Source organism: Engystomops pustulosus, chromosome 3, assembly GCF_040894005.1.
Source record: "Engystomops pustulosus chromosome 3, aEngPut4.maternal, whole genome shotgun sequence".
Lineage (NCBI taxonomy): Eukaryota > Metazoa > Chordata > Amphibia > Anura > Leptodactylidae > Engystomops > Engystomops pustulosus.
This window is the reverse complement of record NC_092413.1, coordinates 171697209-171722218: the sequence shown is the minus strand read 5'-3', so window position 1 is coordinate 171722218 and position 25010 is coordinate 171697209.

Genomic DNA, 25010 nt, shown 5'->3' with positions numbered 1-25010 from the left:
TGAAAGTCATGCTTGATGTTAAGGGGACTGCCATACAAGGTAGCAAAAGAAATTTGGTTTTCCTTATCCCACCCTAGAAAACTTATTTGTATATTTTCCTGACATTAGTCTTTTACAGACATTGAAGGACATTTCTAAAAACCAATGCCTTGTGATTGATTTCTAGTGGCAGATAATACATTTCTTCTTTAAGATAAATCTGCCACATTGTTGTCTGCAGGTCATCATAGCGCTGTAGCTTCATATTTGCACATAAAACACTACTGTGGTTGCATGGTCGTGCTTTGTCATAATATATCAAGATGAGATCAGGGTGTTTCCCTGATGGATCCCAAGGTTTACTCAGAAAAGGCCTATATATACATTGGCTAGTGGTGGCATTATACAATATCTTCTACTCAAAAAGTTGTCCCTTCCAAACAATAAGTCCTGTTTTACCATTAAATATTTACCAGTTAGCATTCAATCTTCACATTGGGGCTCATCTACTAAGGGCCCGCGGACTTCCCGACGATTTCTGTGTTGCACCGCATTTAACAGGGTTTTCGGCCCACGCAATCAGATTTTGGCGCAATAACGCCGACTTTAATGCAACACAAATTGGGGGGCATGGCTGTCGGACAACCGACGGATCCATACTACGGGTGGGATTTAAAATTCAAATTGTGTTGCAAGACATGCACTCACATACACCGGGAAGAAGATGGTGAACTCCGGCAGACCTGAGCGGTGAAGCGCTCTGACTTCATCTTTGTTGGACGGTCCGGATCGGGGATCGCGACAGGACCTGGTAAGTAAATTTGCCCCATTGTGTTGAGTCAAGTGGCGGCTCAACAATACAGCTCCATGTGGACCTTGGTAATGCTTTAGGGCCATTTGAAAGGTCAGTGTAGGATTTTGGAAGGAGACAAAGTTGATTGTGTGCAGTCCCCAGGTTGTAAAATAGATAAGAGGGAATGGTGGGATGATAACAAGGATACACAGTCATGAAAGCCTCACTACAAATCTAATGTTGCCTGATCCTGCACTCCTATAGCTCTTATTCTGTACTAGCACATGAAATATATATTTATAAAAGAAAGAGGGCTGACTGCACATGTTTGTGGGATATGTGGGAGTTAATCCTTTAGGGGAAATATATTAAGACCGGACAGATTTGCAAAGAGGCACAGGTCTCTTAGTATATGCAGATATAAGTAATAATAACTGTGCCGTGCTGTGGCATTCACGCATCCCCCCTCCCCACTACCCACCCCTTCACACCTTAAGTGGCCCGTGGGGTGGAAATCTGGTGTAAATGGGGCAATTTATATGCTGTCTTTTCTAGAAAACTGGCAGAGAATGCAAAGTAAATCTCCCCATTGTCTTAGGCACAGAATATAACTTGGTCTCTATAATACATCAATATTGATGTGAAGAAGAGGCAGAGTCCTGACCCTCGATACCCTATGGATTGAAATAATGCTCGGAATATAGAAATATTGGCAGCACATTTAGTCTGTATTTTAACTATCTTAACTATTCTATCTACACTATAAAATTCTTCATTAATTATGATACAATGTGTAAAAATTACCTTAGATATTATTTTATTAGAGAAAGTCGGTAAAAAACAAGTTTATTTGCAGTATGTTGAAACTGATTTGTGTATATATTTAAATAAAACTATTTAACTTTAAATATTTAGTAAATTGTTAAATATTATTCTGGGTGACCATATGACCATTAGTGTCCGTTATGGTCCACATCCTGAGCCTGTGACTACCTCTTGCAGCAGGCTGGGTTTTTGCCTTAACCCCTTATGTTCCCGATCCTGAGCCTGTGACTACCTCTTGCAGCAGGCTGGGTTTGTTTGCTACATGTTACTATCCAAGGTAGAGTTTAATGAATCATCAAGGATTTGTTCAAATTTTTCAGAAGATTCCATTTGAGTCCAAATCTATTCAGCCTGTAAATTAGTATATGACCAATGGCGTAACTAGAAGCTGATGGGCCCCAGTACAAAGTCTGTGCCAGGCCCCCAACTATAATGTATGGTGTATAGTAATAGTCTTCTCATATGGGAACGTGACACCATAAGGGCCCCCTAAACCTCTTGAGCCCGGGTGCGATCGCAACCTCTGCACCGCCTCAGGTAACGCTCCTGTATATGACCCCAAACTCCTTTAAAAGATGGATGTTTTATGAAAATTTATATTGTAAATTTGATAAATTTACAGTCAGTATTTCTACTGCCTATGTGGATTGGATGGGATGTAAGTTATTTTGTGTGATGGGTACTTAGAATGGCTAACAGCATTACGAACTGGGAATGACAGCTTGACCTGCAGGAATCACTCAGAAACACTTTTTTTTTTAAATTGCACATAAGGTGGTATTGGTCCCCTAGTAGACTGGAAAGTATATACCAGACATATTCATGTTTGTGTTGGCGAGATTGTAACCAACCTGCAAACCTATCCCATATATGATTGAACTTCCCTAAAGTAACTAAGTTCTGGAAGGAGGTCTTGTTATTGATCAAAGGAGATATCATTATCCCCAACACAGTTATTGAATTTCTATGGGTTTTCAATAGGATTTGTTTAGTAGATAGGGCAGCTATAAACTGGAAATCTCTGTGTCCCTCAATCCTAGATGTTATTTTTGGAGCCAATAAAATCTGGAGGACAGAACAATGTATGTGGGAATGCAATGTTTTAGAAGTGGATAATTTGGATGGAAAATTCTGGCCAGCCAGAACACCAATAATTGTAGACTGCTGTATATAGTTTACGGTGGTTGTGTTCAGATGCGTATTGACTTACGTATTGACTGTTTGTCTTTTTCTTTTCATGTTTTTCCTTTTATTCTTCTTTATTCTTCTTTTTTTCTTTTTTTCCTTGTATTGTAAAGTTACTATCCCTTTCTATTCATTTTTCCCTCACCCATCCCCCTTCCTGGAGTTCTGAGATGAATGACAGCAGTAGTCTGCCGCTATTTTAAAAGATTCATCCAAAGCAAAAAAGATACAGATTTAATTTGGTGCCTGAAAAATGCCAGATTTGTATCGAATCTACAAGCCACTTATTTGATTTGCTCATCTCTAATACTATGGAACACAACATGAAGTTTATGTCATGATCTACATGTTATTTTGCCAAGTTCAATTGCACCAATTTTAGTTAATGCTTTTTTTTTATCGTGAAGTGGGATCGCTGACATGTGGACATTACTGGATTATTATGATTGTAACTAGAGATTTTACAAATCTAAAAAGCTTTATTGATTCAGCCTGTTGTAACATTTCCCATTAAAACATTGACTTGTAATTAATTCTGTGCTGTAATCCACTTACAAAGATCATAACTAAGCCATTGTACATAATGCTACAGGTATTTAACAATGAAGAAACATTTCTAAGACATCCATCTTTTTTAACATAATAATCCCGGTGATCCCCCGGGGTAACTGGATTGCACCAATGCAAATAATGATGCAGTAGTACACATCTCAAGTGGAAATGGGGGAAAGAGAGTGAGTTAAAGAAGACCTGTCACCAGAATTTTAGCACCCTGACTAACAATGCCTGCTGATAAATAATTACAAGTCCTCCCTATATCACCTAAAATTAGCTGCCAGTGGGGCACTGTACCTTAATTACAGTCTTTTCTCTGATATGCAAATTAGTTTTCCTGACTCATGTCTAGTGGCTCTGACTCTTCTCTCTAGCAGTTAACCATGCCCCATTATTCTAACTGACAGCTCTGTGTCTCTTCAAATCACTGCCTCCTTGTACTTATAGACTGTCTGCTCATATCCAACTAGGAAATATTGTGTCTATTTTTTTCCTTGGTACCTTGTGTTACATTCATGTCATGTGACCAGAATGACATCAACACAGGTTTATTAAACTTTTAACAATAGCAAACTGTACACCATGTATGTGAACACATGAAATCACAGCAGCCTCCATGGACTTCTACTCCTCTCCATCCTCATGGAAGCTGCTGTGATTTAATGAGGTCAGATACATGCATGGGGTACAGCTTGCTATTGTAAAGAGGCTAAAGGACCTGAGATGTCACATAACATGAACTGATAAATACTAAGGAGGCAAAAGGCATGGGGAGGAGTAGATGGGAGGGGCCGGATGAGCAGAACACACCCCCTCTTATGCCAGTTAATCTAATATATAAAGTTGAGTATATGTGTGTGTCTATGTATGTATGTATGTATGTCCTCTAAAGGAATCTGCACTGTCACGTTTACAATCACCAAAGTTTGCAAAGCTGCTCTCTTTGACTCAGTGAACGTCATAGACTAGGATTTGAGACAAAATTTTCACCCCACACTTTCCAAAGTCCACTTATTACCCACCATATATATGAGCCATTGTATGCTGCTGCTTCTGTGGCAGTTGGAAGCTGAATTGTGATTGGTTGCTGTTCTGCCACAGATTAATTAATATGAGCTCTGGGCTGCGATTGGTTACTAAAGGCAATGCAATACAGAAAGACAGGCAGAGAGAGTGAGTGAGAGACAGAGAGAAAGATAGAGAATGTGAGAATGGCAGGGAGAGTGAGTGTGTAAATGCGAGACAGTCTGGGAGAGTGAGTGAGAGACAGACACAGTCAGGGAGAGTGATTGACAGAGAGACAGTCATGGAGAGTGAGTAAGTGAGAGACAGTCAGGGAGAGTGAATAAGTGAGAGACAGTCAGGGAGAGTGAATAAGTGAGAGACAGTCAGGGAGAGTGAGTGTGAGACAAAGAGACAGTCAGGGAAAGTGAGTGACAGAGAAACAGTCAGGGAGAGTGAGTGACAGAGAGACAGTCAGGGAGAGTGAATAAGTGAGAGACAGTCATGGAGAGTGAGAGACAGTCAGGGAGAGTGAGTGTGAGACAAAGAGAAAGTCATGGAGAGTGAGTGACAGAGAGACAGTCAGGGGGAGTGAGTGAGAGACAGGCAGGGAAAAATAGATACATTGGTATATGGATAGATTTATGTAAGTGGAACAACTTTTAACTAAAAGAAGAGTGTCAGTTAGTAGGAACATTTTCCAAGTGAAGATGATAACTCTTTTCATTTGTGGTCTATAAAGTTGGTGGAGAGCTTGTTTTTTAGCAGGACATGTTGTACTTTACAACAGTACCATTTTCGTAAAGATGCTTTTTCATGGTCCGGATTTTATTAGAATTTTGGTTTCTTCAAGGTATCCAGGTGTTAGAATGGCCAAGTCACAGTCCAGACCTGAATCCAATCGAGAATCTGTGGAAAGGGGTGAAAACTGCTGTTCACAAACGCTTCATCCAACCTCACTGACCTCCAGCTGTTTTCCCAGGAAGAATGGGCAAGAATCTCAGTCTCTCAATGTGAAAAACTGATAGAGACTTCAGTATTCGTTCAGTATTAACTTAAGGGGAACGAACAATAGCAGGTGTATTTATACGGAGACTTGATTACACACAGGGTGATTATATTTACCATCAGTCATTTAGGATAACATTGGATCATCCAGAGATCCTCCCTAACTTTTGGAGTGAGTTTGATGCACTGAAAGTAAAGGGGATGAATAATGTTGCACGCCCCAATTTTCAGTTTATTTTTCTATACAAAATTTTAAAATATCCAGTAAATTCCGTTCCACTTCACAATTGTGTCCCACTTACAATTTTATATCTTTATGTTTAAAGCCAGAAATATGGCAAAAAGGTAGAAAAGTTCAAGGGGGCCGAATACTTTCACAAGGCCCTTTAATAGGGCTTTAATACATTAGACATTTAGGCGCTAGAAGTAAGAATGGTCCACCGTTACGCTAAATGCAAAATATTTGAAGGCTACATACACATCACATTGTAGCCTAAATTGAAAGAAAACATTTACATGTAATCCTTATTGTTACAATGGAGGACTAGAATGTATCCCACTGAATGCTCATACACCCACTGTTCCTGAAGCTGATGTCCGTGTTTTTCCCCAGTAACTGTCCTCATCGGGGTGGAACGCCAGTTACTGTATGATCCCTGTTTTGTCCCAGATTTCACTTAATACTGAATTGGGAGTTGGTATAGCTTTAACCTAGTCAGGGAAGTCAAAAGAAGCCCTGGATTTCACAGAGTCAGTAGGACATTTGTCCCCCTGTCCGGACATTTCTCCCCAGATAGTGATGAGAAAGTGTGCATTAAGCACACTGCTTTCCCCTACAGGACCTAAAGTGACATAATTCAGGTCCTGTATACTCCGGTTAGTAACATTCTCCCAGAGGCTACAGGACCTGTGATGATGTCATGATCACATGACCTGCAGGGGAAGGCAGTACAGAGAGCTATACTACCCCACCAGTGAGGTGAGGGGGAAACATATGGTGCTAAGGGAAGGTGGAGAACATGAGGAAGAGGGGACATGGGTGGACATTACTGGGGGCTGTGTGGAGACATTTCTGGGTGCTGTGTGAGGACATAACTGGGGGCTGTGTGGGGACATTACTGAGGGCTGTGTGGGGGGACATTACAGCGGGAGCTGTGGGAGACATTATTGGGGGGGCTGTGGGGTCATTACTGGGGGATTTGTGGGGGACTTTAATAGGGGCTGTGTGGCAGACATTACTGGGGGCTGTGTGGAGACATTTCTGGGTGCTGTGTGAGGACATTACTGGGGGCTGTGTGGGGACATTACTAAGGGCTGTGTGGGGGGACATTACAGCGGGAGCTGTGGGAGACATTATTGGGGGGTCTGTGAGGTACATTACTGGGGGGATGTGGGGACATAACTGGTTGGCTGTAGGGACATTACTGGGGGATTTGTGGGGGACTTTAATAGGGGCTGTGTGGCGGACATTACTGGGGCCTGTGTGGGGACATTACTTAGGGCTGTGTGGGGGACATAACTGGGGGCTGTGGTAGACATTACTGGGGGGGGGGCTGTGGGGGACTTTACTAAAGGGCTGTGGATACATTACTGTGGGCTGTGTGATGACATTTTTTAGGGCAAGTCTACATGTAGCCCTATCATTGTGTTATCAAATGCTAGCTTCCAGGGATAGGAATTAGCTTGATTGCATATGTGTTTCCAGTGAAGCGCATGTGATCGGTAACCAGCGCCTGGTGCATTGTATTGTTTAAATGCTGGAAAAACACCATGTGTGAACGCAGCCTTAAAGTATTTTGGGGAGAGTGTTTGAATTAGCAGCAGAATAACACTGTCAGGAAACCAAGATGTAGGGACAATAAAGAACATAAGATTTCTGTAAAGTGAACTCCACAGAGAAGACGCTTTGCTGAAGAGGTGATGGTGATGCTGGGCCTAATGGATAAGATAGAGAACACGTAACCTGCAGTCACTGCATGTAACAGGCAGGGATTTCTCCTGTGTTGTCTGTAGCTGCATATAAGTAAAGTTGTTATTGGCACAACCAAATGTGAGGGGTGATGCACAGGGGTGGGCATTACTGAAAGTGTGTTACATGTGCATCGAGCCCCTTTCCCCGGATCATTTACCACCATAGCAACCCCCCCTGGACCTAGCAGACTCTTATAACCTAATTGTTTTATTTATTATAAGGTTTGTATATTACAATGTTTTATTGTTATGGGGCTGATGTAATGTTGCACTTCTATGATAAATACTTATATTCTTATATTTGTATCTCGTTGATTTACCTGTGGACATACAACCTGGCCTTTTTCCTTTTGTCTCCCCTGATAGACACTGTTTTTATTATTGTTTACATTGATTTTGTGTATTGAATAAAGATTAACCCCTTAACGCTCTGCGCCGTAGCTCTACGGCGCAGAGGTATAAGGGATGTATGAAGAGGGCTCACGGGCTGAGTCCTCTTCATACAAAGGTGGGGGTTTTTGCATATTGCACAAAACCCCCACCGCTAATAACCGCGGTCGGTGCTAGCACCGATCGCGGCTATTAACCCCTTCAACGCCGCCGGCAAAGTCGCCGGCGGCGTTTAAAAGACGGCGGCGCGCGGGCGCCGCCATCTTTTTTCCGATCGCCACGCCCCCGAACGTCATCGGGGGGGGCGGCGATCGGTTGCCATGGTAGCCTCGTGTCTTCTTTTGACACGAGGCTATCTGGCAGCTGCAGATTCGTTACAATGAGCCAGTGGCTCATTGTAATGAATGTGCTGCAAAAATGCCATATATTGCAATACAGAAGTATTGCAGTATATGGTAGGAGCGATCTGACCATCTAGGGTTAATGTACCCTAGATGGTCTAAAAGATAGTGAAAAAAAAAATTAAAAAAAAAGTTTAAAAAATAAAAAAAATTAATAAAATATTAAAAGTTCAAATCACCCCCCTTTCCCTAGAACGGATATAAAACCTAATAAACAGTAAAAATCACAAACATATTAGGTATTGCCGCGTCCCAAAATGCCCAATCTATCAAAATATTAAAACGGTTACAGGCGGCGGTGACCTCCGAGGCGGGAAATGGCGCCCAAATGTCCGAAATGCGACTTTTACACCTTTTTACATAACATAAAAAATTAAATAAAAAATGATCAAAATGTCGCACAGACCTCAAAATGGTAGCAATGAAAACGTCGCCTCATTTCGCAAAAAATGACCCCTCACACATCTCTGTGCGCCAAAGTATGAAAAAGTTATTAGCGTCAGAAGATGGCAAAAAATTTTTTTTCTTTTTTGTACACATTCGTTTAATTTTTGAAAATGTATTAAAACATAATAAAACCTATATAAATTTGGTATCACCGCGATCGCACCAAACCAAAGAATAAAGTAGGCGTATTATTTGGAGCGAAGAGTGAAAGTCGTAAAAACTGAGCCCACAAGAACGTGACGCACGTGCGGGTTTTTTTCAATTTTTCCACATTTGGAATTTTTTTTCAGCTTCGCAGTACACGGCATGTTAAAATAAATAACATTACGGGAAAGTAAAATTTGTCTCGCACAAAATAAGCCCTCACACAGGTCTGTACACGGAAAAATGAAAAAGTTATGGATTTTTGAAGTTGGAGAGCGAGAAAAGAGCCGGAAAACCCTCCGTCCTTAAGGGGTTAATATTATATGAATTTTTGCATGGCCGTTGGCCTTTTTCCTCTCCAGTTCTTTTTGTTGGTAAACTGAGATAACAATATAGCCTAACAGATCAGTGCCCACAGCCCTTACATAAACATAATGGGGCTTATTTACTAAGGGTCCGTGGAACGCACTTTTGTCGGATTTTTAGAAAAAATTGGGGACAGGCCGTCGGACGTCGGCCGATTGTCCGACGGATTCGGACTGAGTGCAGAATTTAACTTTAAAAGTGTGCCACAAGACAATGCACTTACATACACCGGGAAGAAGAAGGTGAACTCCGGTGGACCTGATCGGGGAAGCGTCAAATGCAGGAAATCGGGCGCACGATCTAAGTGAATCGCGGCACAGTACATTACAGTCGGAAATTCCAGATCGGGGAACGTGCCAGGGACTGTTAAGTAAATGTGCCCCATTGTACACCCTATCCATAAGGGAGCATGGCCTAGTCAGAACTTTTTATCATGGATTACTCATACACTACACTACAGGATCCATGAAAAATAGATGCCAAATCAGTGGTTTTTCATTCCTACTTGATTTGGTATACTCATGTGACAGAAGCCTTATTAATACGCTTGCCCAATGGATTTCCTTGTTTTTACACTTCCTTTTTACACGTAGTTATATATGTCATTATAATGTGGATTAAAAACCACACAAATCACAGATTTTAGATTTTACTGATAACTAATGGTTAACTTAACAACTCTATAACAACCAGGGGAAAAAAAAGAATCCATCTGTCATTAAAATGGACCGGGTGTCGTGTGAAATCTGGTTTCCAATTTACTTTGTATGCATGTCACTAGCGAGGCAGCAATTAATTAGCTGCACACTTTCCTTTATTCACTAGATGCTTGATATACAGATATTTCTGAATTAAAAATAGTGACATTGTCTACAAAGCTTATCATCAAGAATGGAAAAAAACAGCTCATCCACATTATAAGATGTGCAGAGCATCTGATAACACGATCACTTGAAAGAGTTTTCTCGACAAATTCTTGTTTGTCACTCAGACATGTCATAACAGTGCCAGCAGTGATGGGACTGCCACCATTAATGGGAACCATAAGCCAGAGAACAGATGTGCTGGTAGGTAAGGGGGTAACACTAGGCTTTAGGTACAGTATTTACGTAAAGTGAAGAGATGTGAAAGGGTTGGGAGTATCCAAAAAAATTGAATTGGTGTTATTTTTACTTAAAATGTTTATTTCCTATAGTAGCACTAAGCAATATATCTGTGCTTTATGTAAGCCCGCGGTTCCAACTCCATTAAGCTCTTATAGACTGAAACCCTGAATCCCCTACTTTCTATATTCTACATTATATACACTGTGACTCACAGGGCCAGATCTCCTATATTTTGTAATTCACTGGGGGTCATTTATCATAGTTGTCCTTTTCTTTTTCTCTTTCGTTGTGCCTATCTGACCTATTTATTTAGCAGGGTAGATGTGCTTGTGTGGTTTGCTCTTTTTTTTTTGGCCCAAATTGACTGAATTGCACCAAAATAGTTTACAAAACTATGGGCCACATTTATCACTTTTGTGGGCCTAAGTGTAGTAGTTGCGCCTAAATGCTGGCGCACTGTTTTGCCAGAATTATCACAACCTAAAACCATCTGTGATAAGTTAATTTCCTGCTCTGAGCTGAGGATTTTGCAGAATGTTTTGTAAATAGGTGATGAACTGTAAATCGAGTCTGCAGCTCCTGTCTGCAGTGTATGTAATGTCTGTATCATCTGTTCTAGTATCTGGCTGAGCTCTGCTGCTGGGGATGAGCTGCTCTGCTCAGTTTGTGCCACCTTTGGGCTGGAGTGATTTTGCGCCCATTTTTGCTCCCAAATAAAAAGTTGCAAGTGATGAATATCATTAGGCGCAACAAAACATCTGGATTTGTAAGATAGATGAGGGAAACCTGGTTATTTTTGCTGCACGGCTAGTTTGCCGTTTAATCTAAAAAATGGCGCAAAAACGGTGTGCCAGTATGAAAAGGCGCAAAAACAACAGAAAAAACGAGTGATACATGTGGCCCTATGGCAGCAAAACCTTGGCTTTACAAGTGAATTGTTAGATTTAACATAGCAAAAAGATATCTTTATGATAAATTAGACCAAAGAAAAAACGAAACAAGAACACAGAGAACTTACTATGATAATTCACCAATGTCAGTATGTGGTAACAATCTGGCCAAGGATGAGATATATATATTTAAAAAAAAAACATCCCCCCTCCTAACGACACATCCTCTGTACCCATCTTTTTTCTGTATAATGTCATCTACAATAACCACATTTTTGCCATCTTTTACCAACTTGTCTATCATCTATCTGTCTGTCTTCTTATATAACCTATCCCCTGTTTATCTCTATCTATGTAAAATGTTCTTCATTTTCTCAGAAACACTACACAGTCTTATCTCCTATCAGTATATAAAAAAAAAACCTTTAGTTCTCTACTTTTTTCGGAAGCAGAACTGTGATGCATGATTCAGTGTCAGCTCAAAAACGATTACAACTACAAAGCCTTTGTCTGAGTCATCAGTAAAGTTCATGCTTCATGAATGTCAAATTTGTTTTACTTTTAAGATACTTACGCTCCAGAATCATCTTTAATCAAACAGCTTATTTTTAGCACTAGTGGTCTATACATATCACACGTTTGATGGTAAGGAAGGGTATTTTTGTAGTGTGTAGTAAAGCCAAGTGTCCATTATACAAATCATTCCCATGCACAACATGTAAGGCAAGTTTATTGAATGTATAATTGCTGAGGGGAAAATGAATATATATGAGATTAGTGATGAAAATCTTTACATATCTGAATGTAAATCTGCTGCAGATGTTACATTAGAAATTATATTGTCTATAAGAAGGAACATTTCTCAGAAATGAACCCAGAAATTCTGAATTGTTATTAATTCATCATGCAGCCTCTTAGCAACTGCAGTAATACCCACATTTAACATGTCTGTGATTGGCTAGGTGGGATATGTGACCCTGCTGTGTAAGAGGCAGGGTCACATACCCAGGTGCCATTACAGACAGGAGGCAGATAGCAGGCAGTGTCGTTTTAAGACATTGGTACAATTGATCACCATCCGGCTCGTGTAGTTTTCTGCCTGTATGCTGCGCTCGTCGGGAGCCAGCCACTGTATAAGCCGAAGGTGGGAAATTTATTTGTCACAGCCCACCCCCAGTATATAGCCAGTTAGCCCCCAGTAGTATACGGCTAGACCCCTTTAGTATACAGCCAGCCAGCTCCCTGTAGTATACAGCCAGCCTCCAGCAGTATAGAGCCATCCTCCTGTAGTATACAGCCACCCCCCTGGAGTATACAGCCAGCCAACCCCCTTTATTAGCCATCCAGCCCCCTTAGGTAGCCAGCCCCCAGTTTGCCCAGCACAAAAATAAACTTACATACTCACATTTGGGTGGTTCCAAAGTTCGGCGCAGCACCTCTTCTGTCTTTCCCACAATGCGCCGGTCCCCATGGCTTCTCTTCTGTCTGCTGTAAAAGCCGGCAGAGACTATGATGTGGCCGTTGATGATGTCATAGTAAGTGCTCGCAGAGCACATGGCCGTGTCTCTGCCACTTGTTACAGCAGACAGAAGATGAGCCATGGGGATCGGAGCTTTGCGGAGAAGACAGAAGAGGAGTTTATTTTTTTATTGACACATATATGAGCCAAAGGGAGGTTTTTCAGCACATTCTTTGTACTGAAAAACTCAGCTTATATACAAGTACATACAGTATAATCTATGTATTTTGATTGTATCTACTTTGGGACACAATGCTAAGGGCTGAAATAAACCACACACTCATTCCACCCCAAACCTCCAAAATCTGTAGTTAGCCATTTATTAACCGGTTCACGGCTGCCCATGTATTCGCGGCGGCGGTCGGGTCCCTCTACATGGAGAGGGCTCACGGGCTGAGCCCTATCCATAGCCGCTAAGTCTTTGCTGCATACTGCAGCGATCACAGCAATAGCTGCCGGCAAAGCTGCCAGCAGCCTCAAAAACATAGCGGTGCATGGGTGCTGCCATCTTGCCTAGGATCGTCGCTCCCCGTGAAGTCATCGAAGACCCAAGGCTATTTTGTTTAAACCCCTGCATTACAATGTGCTAATAGCACATTGTAATGAATGAGGAGGAAAAACCCCATATATACTGCCATACTGTAGTATGGCAGTATATGATAGGATCGATCAGAGAACCTAGGGTTAAAGTACCCTAGGGAGTCTGAAAAATAGTAAAAAGAAAGATAAAAAAAGGTTAAAAAAAATATATAATAAAAAACCCTAAACATTCAAATCACCCCCCTTTCCCTAGAACTGACATAAATATAAATAAACAGTAAAAATCATAAACACATTAGGTATCGGGGCATCCGAAAATGCCCGATCTATCAAAATATATTAACGTTTTTTCAATGTGTTTGACCCCGTAACGGAAAATAGCGCCCGAAGTTGAAAATGGCACTTTTTTGCCATTTTGAAAAATATAAAAAAATCTATAAAAAGTGATCAAAAGGTCGTACAGTACTAAAAATGATATCATTGAAAATATTATCAAATGTTGGAAAAAAATGACACCACTCACAGCTGCGTACAACAAAGTATAAAAAAGTTATTAGCGCCAGAAGATGGCAAAATAAAAAAAAAATGTTTGTACAGGAGGTTTTAATTTTTGTAAATGTATGAAAACATTATAAAACCTATACAAATTTGGTATCCCTGTAATCGTACAAAGAATAAAGTAGACATGTCATTTGGGGCGCTCAATGAAAGCCTTAATATCCAAGCCCACAAGAAAATGTCGCAAATGCGTTTTTTCACCATTTTCACTGCATTTGGAATTTTTTTCCTGCTTTCCACTACATGGCATGGAATATTCAATACCATCACTATGAAGTGCAATTTGTTCCGCAGAAAACAGCTCTTTACGTGTAAAAATAAAAAGTTATAGATTTTTGAAGGTGGGGAGTGAAAAATGGAAATGAAAAACCAGGAAAGGGCCCGGTCCTTAACTGGTTAAAGTGAAATAGTGACACTGTAATTCAGTTGGTCCCCAAAGTAAGCCGCATAATGCAAGCAGTCACTGCATCACATGGTTTGCTGCCTATTTCACTATTCTCCAAGATTCTCATGGATAGATGTAACACAGCACTGGAATTAGTTGACAATGATATGGGAATAAAGTGATGTCATCCATGATATTGGTCATTCTGCTACATTACCCATGGACTTCTTATTGACTTCAATCATAAAAAAAAATAACTGTCTGGTAGTTTTATTGATGGACGTCATTTGTCTACCATAAGTGAACAGCATTACTCTATCGGCTTTACTCAATCAATAGGATTCATTATGATGTCCTTTTCCAACTTGTTGAGGGACAAATGGACACAAATGTTGGACAAATATGAACACAATCCAACTGTAAACCCCAAGAAATGTTTTAATCCACAAATAAAATTCATCATTTCCATCTACTTGTAAAACAGTTGTTTCTCATAGGATATTTATAAAGTAATCGCTCACATGAAAATCATATACCGTACAAATAAGATGAGCTACAGCTCAGCATTTGCAGCACTATAGGGAAAAAAATCTTAGGTAATGAATTGAAGACTGTGAATTTCTGATTTCTATAGACATGCGCTGGTTAGGGAATATAAATATGGATTAACTGGGAAACATCTGAGATGTGCTTTTTATCTTTTAGCTAATAGGGAGACAAAATGATCATGTTTATGCCTTTAGGCCCTCAGGAAAAAAAAAAAACTGAAAAATTATTTTAAAAACTATACTGATCTTTTTTATTCTTCCACAAACACTGACTGGAGAAAAAAGGGTCGGCTAGAGGAAGCTTCTGTGGCAGGCGGGTTTGCAAGTGCTAAAGTAGCTGTGAGCAGTATTATTCTAGAACTGCTCGCTGCATAAATCAATTCATTCCACTTCAAAGTGTACCTGTTAAATGAAGAGATCTGTTAGAAAAGTATCATATTTGCGTTTATTGCAGATTTGTAAAAATAAACCAACAGTACAAATAAAGGGGAAAAAAATTGTCTCAGGAGGCAAGAAAAAAAACCAGCCCATTGATCAGACGAATGTAATAATCATCATTAAATCCATACGTTAGCTCCCTAACAAATGCAAAATAAATTAATGTGATTAGTCATATTGTGTAAGTGCAGTCTAATTTAGTGAAATGAATGACTATTACATCTCAATGGCACAAACTGCAAACAAAGGCAGCGGCATTATAATAATAGAAAATCTAAACTTAGATTTATTTCATGTTACATTAATATTACTAACGCCGTATGAATATAATTAATACCTGTGATACTGCCGGAAAAATGTCACACAATGTAAATCATTACCTATTGTGTAAGTTTTTTTTTTTTTATTATTATTACTGCATAGGAGCAGCCATTTTCAGTTTGTGGGCTTATACTAGAGCAAAGAAAAATGGCACAATGGCATAGACATGTTACGGTATGTAACGCTAGTGCAAGGGTATTATGGCTTATGCTGTCTTTACATCTGGATTTGTTGTCCAAAGGGTGGGCCCAGGGCAACACTGAGTCCACAATAGGCATATACAGGCAGTCCCCGGGTTACATACAAGATAGGGTCTGTAGGTTTGTTCTTAAGTTGAGTTTGTATGTAAGTCGGAACTGTATATATTATCATTGTAATCCCAGCCAGAACTTTTTTGGTCTCTGAGACAATTGGATTTTAAAAATGTTGGGTTGTCATAAGAATCAATATTAACACTAAAGCTTCATTACAGACACATTTGATAACTGTTTCAGCTGTTTATTGTAGCCTAGGACTAAAGTACAAGAAATTACCGATATCCAGAGGTCCGTTTGTAACTATGGGTCGTATGTAAGTCGAGTGTTCTTAAGTAGGGGACCGCCTGTATAGAATATCAAGTTATAACCTGTGATAATATATATATATATATATATATATATATATATATATATATATATATATATATTAATCCTTGAAGCTAATAGAGGTGCCTGTTTTTTACCCGTCTTCTGGCTCTTGGTGATTTTTTTATACTTTACTGTGGTTTACTGATATACTGATCTTTTTCTTGCACTTGACTATTCTCTTGCCTTATGAATATTTACCTCACTGCCATCTTGGTTTTGACTCACTGTTTGTCTGTCTTTCTTATTTGTTTGTCTTACTGTTCTGTGCATGAACCCAGAGTAGGGACTGTTGCGCAGTAATCACCTTTGGTTTAGCGCAGGGTAAGTAAGGAGGTAAGGGACAGAGGCTGTAAGAATAACAAGGTTTACGGGAATATTGTCTAACTTTCAAACGGGATATGACTGGGGGAGCTGTAATAAAACCAAAACTTGTGTTTATCTTCTCTATCACTCCCATTTTCCCACGCCACAGTCCATCAGTGCCACGCTGCTGTTTGTTTACAGAGGCAAGCATGACTGCCCGTCCACTGCCGCATGCCCTCTATGACATTCAATCTAATGCTGTAGCAGGCAAAAGGAAGTAGTTGGATAGCAGCTCCTGCCTCCGTAAGCAAACAGGTGCACAGCACTGCTGGGGCGGCCAGGACAACAGGAGCGACAGAGCATGAAAAGTATACAGCACCCCCTGGATGTATTGTTTTTTAAAAGGCTGGACATCCCCTTTATTTTTAGAAATATTTCCTGAAAATGGACAACCCCTATAACAAATTTTTGGTGCCTAAAAAGCAGCTTTTTTTGGAGAATTGGCTGTCCACAGCTTTATGAGAGGTATGGGAAGTGGATAAGTGATAAGTGTTCACAGCTGGAAGTCACAGTGATGGAGGCATTTCTCCAATGTTCCTGGTAAATAGATGACACATTTACTGTTACGTATACTATTCTATATTTGGATTGCAGAGAATATCATTTAAAATAATGGCTTCCAGCAGAGTCAGCCAAATATGCCTTACATCTGACGTTGACAATGACATACATTGATTTGAAACCACTGTGTAAGCATTCACTGTCTGTAAATATCACTCTTGTTTTCCCATAAACTAGTATTACTTTTTTTTAATGGGACCACTTCCTTGTAGAATGCTATCTTCTGTAAAAGCCTTGACAAGGTTTAATAACGGCAGTTCACTACTTGCATGCTCCTGTTATGTGTAGGCTTGAGGCTACACATTAATGTGAAGCTGAAATATTGATCTATCCCTTGACATTTTTACCTTTTATTTCTGTTATTGCTTCTATCAAAGGAAAAAACAGGAAAACTATATTTCTGTATGTTTGCTTTTCACAGATTTGTATAATAAATGTCACATTTCAGCCTTACTGGATACAGGGTGATACATTTGCTGTGTCATTGCCACCTGGGTTCATATTTTTTCCAGCTGAAGCCACAATGCACTCTACTAGACTTCAGAAAAAGGCAAAGAGGGCAGCTCCTTGGCTAAATCCACAAAGTGATTCTGATAGGAATCAACCTTGTATTTGAACAGAGGCACTTAGACTTCACAATACAAGGGATCATCTTGGCTGCAGGCACTGAAGGATTTACTTGAAGATTTCTGCTTTTAGTAACTGTTAATATAAAGAAAAAAATTGCTAGACTAGATGGCAGAAATATCTTTAGGTTGCCTCATACTGTAAGACTTTTCTACTTGAGCAGACCATTGTGGCTATAATATTTCTTGAGTCATTAATCAGGTCAATAGTGCAGCGTGCAGTAAAGTAAATAGTTTCACCATAATGACATAAGAAAGACAATTGACCATGCCATATACCCACATCTGCCCTGTATTGGAACATTACTTACTTTAATTTGATGGAACAGTTTTCTCAAAACACAAAGAGATAATGGTGATAGCGGTCATGCCCCCCACATCCGTCCAGATACATCAAAAGGCTGCCATGCAAAGCTACTCTAGGTCCAAAAGTTTGCTTGCTTCTCAAAAGAACGCAGGCACGGGGCAGGAACGCCTTGTGTCCACCCCCTCCATGGGCTGCAGCACCCCTATATGCCCCCTTCACTCCCATATGGCGTGGAGGTGGCATATTCAAAATTTTAATCACAAATTCTTGCAAATTCTTCTTTATAATCTCCCCCTATGTGTACAGTTTATTACACTGTTACTATAGTCCATTCCCAATTGAGATACTGTAGGTCAGTGGTAGCAAACCTATGGCACGGGTGCCAGAGGTGGCACTCAAAGCCTTTTCGGTTGGTACTCAGGCCATTGCCCCGAACAGGACCAAATCCACCAAGTCTTTCTGCAGTCACAGGCAACTTAAGCAATGCTCTTCTCAGTGCTATTATAAAGCAACATTTCATTGACTGTTTGGAACTAAAGGAAAAGTGAGAAGGTGTGGACAGGGCTGCATTACCTTTGGAGGTCCTCCTGCTGGACCAACCATTTTTCCTCTACAGAGAGACCCTGGAGAGAAGCCGCGACGATAGTCTGAGTTTGCCCTCCTTCCTTCAACTGTATTGGTGGGCTCAGGGGGGCGATACAATTGAAAAATGTGGAAAAACAGATAGCAATAAGTTATTGCTTAAAATGCCGTGTTGGCACTTCACGGTGAATAGGAGGAGTTTGGTTGTAGTTTGGGCACTCGGTCTGTAAAAGGTTCACCATCACTGCTGTAGGTTGTTCAACTTCATTGTTTCCTAAACTACTAATCATTAGAGTTCCTCTTCCTAAAAGAATTAAATTGTGGTGCTGGATTGAAAATCCTTACTTACCAGAACCCCTGAAAAGGTTGTAAAGAAAACCCAAAACTGCAGATCCATAGTGTCTGAACATATATGCTTAACGATGAGGTCTGATCATAATTACCACACAGGTCATAGGTCAAACAGTGTTAAAATGGCTTTACCCTCTTAACGACCAGGCCCTTTTTTGTTTTTGAATTTTCATTTTTACTCCCCACCTTCAAAAATATATAACTTTTTTATTTTTTGCATGTAAGGAGCTATATAAGGGCTTGTTTTCTGCCTAAAAAATGCATTTTATAGTGACAGTATTTAATATTCCATGCCATAAACTGGAAACTAGGCAAGAAATTCCAATTGCAGTGAAATTGGTGAAAAAACGCATTTGACCCTTCTCTTGTGGGCTTGGATTTTCAGCTTTCACTAAGCGCCCCAAATGACATGTCTACTTTTTTCTTTGGGTCAGTACAATTTATATAGGTTTTATTATGTTTTCATACATTTACAAAAATTAAAACCTTGTGCATAAAAAATAATTCTTCATTTTGCCATCTTCTGGCGCTATTAACATTTTCACACTTCGGTGTACTGAGCAGTGGTGGCTTTTTTTGTGACTTTTGATGACATTTTCAGTGTTACCAATTTTAGGACTGTACATCCTTTTATTGAATATTTATATTTTTCAAAATGGGTAAAAAGTAGCATTTTGGAATTTGGGCGCTATTTTCTGTTATAGGGTAAAAAAAAATGTTATAAAATTTTGATAGATTGGCAATACCTAACATGTTAATGTTATGGTTTTTACTGTTTATGTATATTTTTATCGGTTCTAGGAAAAGGAAGGTGATTAGAGATGAGCGAGCACTAAAATGCTCGAGTGCTCGTTATTCGAGACAAACTTTTCCTGATGCTCGAGTGCTCGTCTCGAATAACGAGCCCCATTGAAGTCAATGGGAGACTCGAGCATTTTTCAAAGGGACCATGGTTCGGGAATAAAATGTGTTATTTAATTTAAAAAGAATGTCTTCTGATAAGTTAGCAGATGTATGCAAACATCTGCAATCTATTCTTCACTGTTACGCGCATATATTATCTCCCGACAAGTTAGCAGATGTGAAGAACAGTGAAGAATAGAATAAAAACAGTGAACACAGGATCATTTAAGTGAAAAACGCAGTGAAAAACATGGTGAAGAATAGATTGCAGATGTTCGGCACATCTGCTTACTTGTCAGGAGATACGCTGTCCCGGGATCCGTGCTGCTGCTCTCCGGTGTCTCCGTGCTGCTGCTCCCTGGTGTCTCCGTGCTGCTGCTCCCTGGTGTCTCCGTGCTGCCCCATTGTCTCCGTGCTGCCCAATCTCTCCGTGCTGCCCAAATATCTCCGTTCTGCCCCAGTGTCTCCGTGCTGCCCAATGTCTCTGTGCTGCCCAAATGTCTCCGTTCTGCCCCGATATCTCCGCTCTGCCCCGGTGTCTCCGTTCTGCCCAATGTCTCCGTGCTGCTGCGATGTCTCTGTTCTGCCCCGGTGTCTCCGTTCTGCCCAATGTCTCCGTGCTGCCCCAATGTCTCTATGCTGCCCCAATGTCTCTGTTCTGCCCCAATGTCTCTGTTCTGCCCAATGTCTCTGTGCTGCCCAAATGTCTCCATTCTGCCCCGGTGTCTCCGTTCTGCCCAATGTCTCCGTGCTGCCCAAATGTCTCCGTTCTGCCCCGGTGTCTCCATTCTGCCCAATGTCTCCGTGCTGCCCAAATGTCTCCGTGCTGCCCCAATATCTCAGTTCTGCCCCAATGTCCCCGTTCTGCCCCAATGTCTCCGTTCTGCCCAATGTCTCCGTGCTGTCCAAATGTCCCCGTTCTGCCCCGGTGTCTCTGTTCTGCCCAATGTCTCCGTGCTGCCCAAATGTCTCCGTTCTGCCCCGGTGTCTCCATTCTGCCCAATGTCTCTGTGCTGCCTAAATGTCTCCGTGCTGCCCCTATGTCTCCGTTCTGCCCAATGTCTCTGTGCTGCTCCGATGTCTCCGTTCTGCCCTGGTGTCTCCGTTCTGCCCAATGTCTCTGTGCTGCCCAAATGTCTCCGTTCTGCCCCGGTGTTTCCGTTCTGCCCAATGTCTCCGTGCTGCCCAAATGTCTCCATTCTGCCCCGGTGTCTCTGTTCTGCCCAATGTCTCCATGCTGCCCCAATGTCTCCGTTCTGCCCCAATGTCTCCGTTCTGCCCCAATGTCTCCGTTCTGCCCCAATGTCTCCGTTCTGCCAAATGTCTCCGTGCTGCCCCTATGTCTCCGTGCTGCCCCTATGTCTCCGTGCTGCTGTTCCCACGATGTCTCTGTGCTGCTGTGCCCCCAATGTCTCCGTGCTGCTGCCCCGGTGTCTCCGTCCTGCTCACCGTGCTCTTCAATGTGTTCTTCACACATATATATTGTTCTTCACATAGTATTTTGTTTGCACAGTTCCGCGCGTATCTTCCGACAAGTAAGCAGATGTGCCGAACATCTGTAATCTATTCTTCACTGTGTTCTTCACTGTGTTTTTCACTTAAATGATCCTGTGTTCACTGTGTTCACTGTTTTTATTCTATTCTTCATTGTTCTTCACTGTGTTTTTTTAATTAAATGCTCGATCTCGAGCAGGGGAAATACTCGTCCGAGCAACGAGCCGTTTCAAGTACCTTAATACTCGAACAAGCATCAAGCTCGGACGAGTATACTCGCTCATCTCTAAAGGTGATTTGAATTTTTAGGTTTTTTTATTATAATTTTTTCCCCCTTTTTAATATTTTTTTTTTATATTTTTCACCCTCTAGAGCAGTGGTTCTCAACCTTTCTAATGCTGTGACCCCACAATACAGTTCCTCATGTTGTGGTGACCCCAAACCATGTACAACAATATAACACCGATAATACTGCCCCCTATGTACAAGAATGTAACTACTATAATACTGCCCCCTTTTGTACAAGAATATAACTACTATAGTACTGCCCCCTATGTACAGGAATATAACTACTATAATACTGCCCACTATGTACAGGAATATAACTACTATTCCCCCTCCCTCCTACCCTCAGTTCTAGCCCTCCCCTGCTACCCCAAGTTCTAGTCCCCTCGATGCCACCAGTTCTAGTTACCCCCTCCCTTGCTGCTCCCAGTTCTGGTCCCCCCGTCCTTCCCCTAGTTTTCATCCCACCTCTTGCTCCCAGTTCTGGTCCCCCCTTCTGCTGCCTTCAGTTCTGCCCCTCCCCTGCCCCCAGTTCTGGCCCCCACTGCTTCCAGTTCTGGTCTCACCCCCCCCTGCCCCCAGTTTTGCCCCCCTTCCTGCTCCCAGTTTTGCCCCCATTCCTGCCCCAGTTTTGCCCCCCTCCTGTCCCCAGTTGTAGTGCTTCACCTCCTCCCCCCAGTTGTAGTGCTTCCCCTCCTGCCTCCAGTTGTAGTGCTTCCCCTCCTGCCCCCAGGTATAGTGCTTCCCCTCCTGCACCGAGGTATAGTGCTTGCCCTCCTGCACCCAGGCATAGTGCTTCCCCTCCTGCACCCAGGTATAGTGTTTCCCCTCCTGTCCCCAGGTGTAGTGCTTCCCCTTCTGCACCCAGGTATAGTGCTTCCCCTCCTGTCCCCAGGTGTAGTGCTTCCCCTACTGCCCCCTAGGTCTAGTGCTTCCCCTCCTGCCCCTAGGTCTAGTGCTTCCCCTCCTGCCCCCAGGTGTAGCCTGGTTCCCTTCCCCTTTACACATCATGTATTACAATTTGAAAATTGTGATACATAGTGGAAAAAGAGATAGCCTTGGGTCTTTGTGTGACCTTAGGCTGCCATAGTAATGGCTGCTGCCCGATGTCATCACGAGCCAAGATGGGAGCGCCGATGCACCGCCGTCTCTTTAATTGTAAGCTTCTGACAGCAAAAGACGAGTTGTTTACAGTGACAGTTACTGGTGTTACCAGTAAGTGTTTGCTGCAATATGTGGCAAACACTTACCGACTTTGGAGAGGGCGCAGCCCATGAGCCCTCTCCAAGCACCTGCAGCCGACTTGTGACATACAGCTACATCACCCGTCGGTAAGTGGTTAAAGGAGTTATTTTTGATATACACTGGCGCAAAGATGTAGATGGGTTGGACAAAGTGCTTAAATAAGCAAAGAAAAAAAAAAAAAGAGAAAGGAAAAAACCTTCGCTGGTAAGGACAGTGTGCCTCTCCACTGCTACAAACACTACTTAAGTAAAAAACAAGGATACCTGCGCTGGCTATAAAATTAGGACTATTAGGTTCGGATAAACGCTATATCACTAACGGATCTACAAATGATTTAAACATCAGTGTGCACGATGCACTAACCTGTAAGTGGCATCCCTCCTGTGTGGGAAGTTTGATTCCTTACGTTTAGTGAGGTTTTGTCCCGTAGGTCTCGTAAATCTCATGTAGAGCAATAATCTTTTCGTGAGGTGTATTTCACTTCGGATAGCGTTTCCAAGCCAAGTAGTAATCCACAAAATGCAGATCAGCACACGAGCCCCGGCCGGTGGCTTCGCTGTATCTGACTAACAAGGTACCGGTGACGTCACCCTGGTTAAAGGAGTTGTCCGGGAATTTTTTTTTTTTTTTTTTTTTTTTTAACCCCTTAACGCTCTGCGCCGTAGCTCTACGGCGCAGAGGTATAAGGGATGTATGAAGAGGGCTCACGGGCTGAGTCCTCTTCATACAGAGGTGGGGGTTTTTGCATTTTGCACAAAACCCCCACCGCTAATAACCGCGGTCGGTGCTTGCACCGATCGCGGCTATTAACCCTCTAAACGCCGCCCGCAAAGTCGCGGGCGGCGTTTAAAAGACGGCGGCGCGTGGGCGCCGCCATCTTTTTTTCGATCGCCACGCCCCCGAACGTCATCGGGGGGCGGCGATCGGTTACCATGGTAGCCTCGGGTCTTCTCTTGACACGAGGCTACATGGTTTATGCAGGTTCGTTACAATGAGCCAGTGGCTCATTGTAATGTAAGACCTGCAAAAACGCCATATATTGCAATACTGTAGTATTGCAGTATATGGTAGGAGCGATCTGATCATCTAGGGTTATTGTACCCTAGATGGTCTAAAAAATAGTGAAAAAAAAAAGAAAAAAAAAAGTTTAAAAAATAAAAAAAATTAATAAAATATTAAAAGTTCAAATCACCCCCCCTTTCCCTAGAACGGATATAAAACATAACAAACAGTAAAAATCACAGACATATTAGGTATCGCCGCGTCCCAAAATGCCCGATCTATCAAAATATAAAAACGGTTACGGCCGGCGGTGACCTCCGAGGCGGGAAATGGCGCCCAAATGTCCGAAATGCGACTTTTACACCTTTTTACATAACATAAAAAATGAAATAAAAAATGATCAAAATGTCGCACAGACCTCAAAATGGTAGCAATGAAAACGTCGCCTCATTTCGCAAAAAATGACCCCTCACACATTTCCGTGCGCCAAAGTATGAAAAAGTTATTAGCGTCAGAAGATGGCAAAAATTTTTTTTTCTTTTTTGTACACATTCGTTTAATTTTTGAAAATGTATTAAAACACAATAAAACCTATATAAATTTGGTATCATCGCGATCGCACCGAACCAAAGAATAAAGTAGGCGTGTTATTTGGAGCAAAGAGTGAAAGTCGTAAAAACTGAGCCCACAAGAATGTGACGCACGTGCGGTTTTTTTTCAATTTTTCCACATTTGGAATTTTTTTTCAGCTTCGCAGTACACGGCATGTTAAAATAAATAACATTACGGGAAAGTAAAATTTGTTACGCACAAAATAAGCCCTCACACAGGTCTGTACACGTAAAAATGAAAAAGTTATGGATTTTTGAAGTTGGAGAGCGAGAAATGAGCCGGAAAACCCTCCGTCCTTAAGGGGTTAAACTATATATGACTAGGGGGCTATGAAAACAATAAACATTTTATATTCAACTCTCTTCGTGCTCCTGTTCACCCTCAGTGTTGAATATCACTGCCGGGGCTCTGTTTGTTTACTGAAACACATTCAAGTTATAGTTATATAATGGACATGGACACAAAGTCCAGACCTTCAGCTTTTAGTTGGTGGTATTCAATTGGTGTATAATCAGAATGAAAACATTTTTTAACAGAAAGTTATTCTTTAATATTTGTAAAATTACTTTGTGATATTTTTGCAGTGAATTGTTTACTCTGTTCTCCTCACTCTCTGAGGCCATATCATTACTCTTGTTTTAGCTCATAGCAGGTGCAATGTCAGATGAGAAATACTATAGTT